Genomic DNA, 3,097 nt, shown 5'->3' with positions numbered 1-3,097 from the left:
GTGCATCATGGGGAATTGGCGGTTAACAACATGCTCACTTTACTTGGACGTTTTCCAATCGTCTTCATTGGAATCTGCTTTCAAGGTGAGTAACATTGGTTATAACTATAAGGAAAGAGAGCTACAAAAGTTGGAACATGTTTTGAATTTATGGCATGACGTGGGTTTTTCTCTTTTACCGAAATGTTTGCTTTAGCTAATGTAACTTTAGCCGACAAGGTCCAGCTTGTGTGTTATGACCAAACTTAACCTAATAAACTGACATATGGCATTTTTTATGGGTTAAATGTGGCACTGACCAAATCACAAGTATTGTGCTGCTAGCTTTAAGGTTGTACACTCAAAACTCAGCTAATTAATAAAGCTTATTTCATATTGTCTCTGTACTTGTAAATTCCTTTCAAGTTCACAGGCTGTTGTATTTTGGTGGAAGTTCATTTTGGCAATATTTCCAATAACTGGCTTGGTTCAAAAATAATGTTTTGGCAGGACTGCTATGCTTGTTGTCATCTGTTTACCCCTATGTAATCACTTAAGTTGTTATTTACTGCTGCATGCTAAGCTGCAAGAATTCACTGAGGATTGGGACAAAATATGGTCTACAAACCAGCATTATATTAGTTTTTATCAGATAGTCCTCCAGTGTGTTATTTTTTTTGCTTTAATTATATTGTGCAGTTATTTGTTACCCTGAAATGCTTTATGCTTAACAACAGCTCCATTTTGACTTATTTTTGAACTCTTGTGATCAGTATGACCAAATTGTTTAAGTTTGATAAAATAATTGGCATAAGAGACACTGATTTTTGGCATGGTATGCTGCAGAAGTTTTTTGGTTTTTTTTTTTTGCATAATTTACCTTTTAATTAAACTGCATTCCCTGTATTGTAACAAAACTAACATTGTTTATATGTCAGAAAATTAGCAAACATGAATAAATGGCGAAAACAATATATCTGTGAAGGTTCTCAGTCATCCAGGTCATCGTAGTCTAAGGAGCTTGGGAAGAAAAGTGTCTGGATTTATTTAAGTTGCTTGAAGACCTTAGAACTGAAGAAGCTTCTCGGATGAGAAGTCTTCAAGCAACTTAAGGTCCAGACGCTTTTCTTTCCAAGCTCCTTAGACTACAAAAACAATATAATTATAACATATATTTTTATTTTACTTATTTTAGGTCTGTGAAGCCAAACTTGATGCTGGGGATTTATTTTTGTCAGTGGAGTCAAATGGTAAGTTACAATTTGTGCATTTTGTCATACTGGAAACACCACAGATTATATTGTACCTTAATAGCTCTGTAGAACAAATGTTATAAAGATTGTAGTGTCAGGGTACTTCTTAAGAAGTAATATTGCACTATTGATGATCGCATGCAGGTGGCATAAACTAAATATTCAGACGTGCTACCAACAAATGATTCATTAACAAAAGCAATGGAACAGACTGTTTAGGTTCTTGTGGTTGTAATAACATCCATAACTGCAAGTTTGTCATTAATTTATTTTCACAGGTTTAGATGATCACATGTGTATTTGTAATTTAAATGAGGTGGACTTGGAAACTTTGCACTCTTTTGGGTAAATTGCTGTCCACTACATATACACAGAATGTGCACAGTATTTCAGATCTAAAAAGGGAGTATGTAATGGACTTGCTGGCTTTAATGTAAAAAGCCTGTTGTGTAACTTTAATGAGGCAGTTGGAATAAAACAGTATTGCTCGTCAGGGTAAACATCTGAGGAATAAGGAAATTGTTACTTGTCCTTTTACTCAGTGTTCTTTTAATCGCACATTTACTAAAATTTTACATCACATAAGTCATTTTCACAATCATTCTACTTTAAAAGATTTCAAGACAGAGCTTACTGTTCTCTGAACTTCCATGTTCACTGAAAGGCAGGTAAAGTGCATCTTTTTGTTTGTTTGCTTTTGTGTGTTTGTGTTTTCTCTAATGGGCCCCACCCCTCTTCTTCTATTGCTCAGGTTGAAGCAGAATTTGCCCGTCTTACATCTGTTGACCTGAAAGGGTTCCTTTTTGCTGTGCTTGACCATTATGGAGAGGTTCGTGGAGCTGTAAAAAAATCAAGAGTGGCATAGGAGGGCTAACTAGGGTCATAAAATGCTTCGATGATGATGTAAGTGTTGAACTGCGAAATGTTCTCCTTTGTTTAAGTTTTAGGTTATCCAGTTCAACTGATGAACTAATTGAAAGATAGCTGATAAGTAAAGTCTGTCATCATATTTCACAACTGGACATTTAGTGTGGTAACTTTTACAGAATCTGTGTATATTGGTGGTAGGTTGGATATCATATTCTACTTGAATGTCCTGATAAGCCCAATTCAAAATCTCCAATATTGATGGAATTATGTATCAAAAAGCTGTGAATTTGGAGCCGTCTACATGCTTCATAAACACTGTTTAAAAGGTGTTTTTGTTTTCTTTTTGACTTCTTTGACCAGAGCCCTACACAAAGGAAGAGGACAGAGGACCTCATTTTCCAAAGGAAGATCCCTCACAGACTCTCAAGACTGTGAAAGTTAGCATTGTTTCTTTTAGTAAATTTAATAATGACAGCACCACAGTGGATTTTAAATGAAACATGTGATAACATGTGTACTTCCTCCTCACCAAATGTATTATTACAAGATCTTTGACGCTGGATTTGGTCTAGGTTTCAGAGATACTAACTGGCAAGCTAGCATTGATATTATTAGTGTCTTGTGTTTATTCATGTCTTCACCAGGGTCTTTGACATTTCGCTGCTGTACTGTTCACTTCAGCTTTACGTTTGATTTCTCACATTGTATATTGTAATGGCAGAGATATTAGACTATTTAAGGGTTTGCAGTGGCTGCTACAGCTGTGGGGGGCAATACTTTGGTGAAGTGTCCTGGACCCTGGAAAAGAGAATGGGTAGACTGGGTAAGCAATTAAAGGTTACTGGCCCAGAGTCATTGGGCAGCTGGGTAAAGGTGGATGTTGATATTCAGTGTCAATTATGCAACCTGTTCAGCCATGTCTATATGCTCTTTTTTCATGCTGTTAATATAGGGGGAAAAATAAACTCTTACTGATTAAAAGAGCATTGTCTATG

At 36.0% G+C, this 3,097-nt stretch overlaps 1 long non-coding RNA gene across 1 annotated transcript; it reads left to right on the top strand.

Moving 5' to 3' along the window:
* Positions 1 to 1,108: 1,108 nt before the first annotated feature.
* LOC120734774 lies at positions 1,109 to 2,074 on the top strand. Its single transcript, XR_005696113.1, has 2 exons — positions 1,109 to 1,229; positions 1,984 to 2,074. It is a non-coding gene; the product is annotated as an uncharacterized LOC120734774 (long non-coding RNA).
* Positions 2,075 to 3,097: the final 1,023 nt, after the last annotated feature.

Source organism: Simochromis diagramma, unplaced genomic scaffold (assembly GCF_900408965.1).
Source record: "Simochromis diagramma unplaced genomic scaffold, fSimDia1.1 OVJJ01000176.1, whole genome shotgun sequence".
In the NCBI taxonomy this organism is placed as follows: Eukaryota; Metazoa; Chordata; class Actinopteri; order Cichliformes; family Cichlidae; genus Simochromis; species Simochromis diagramma.
Note: the sequence above shows the minus strand (reverse complement) of the source record. Positions and strands in the feature narration are given on the sequence as shown.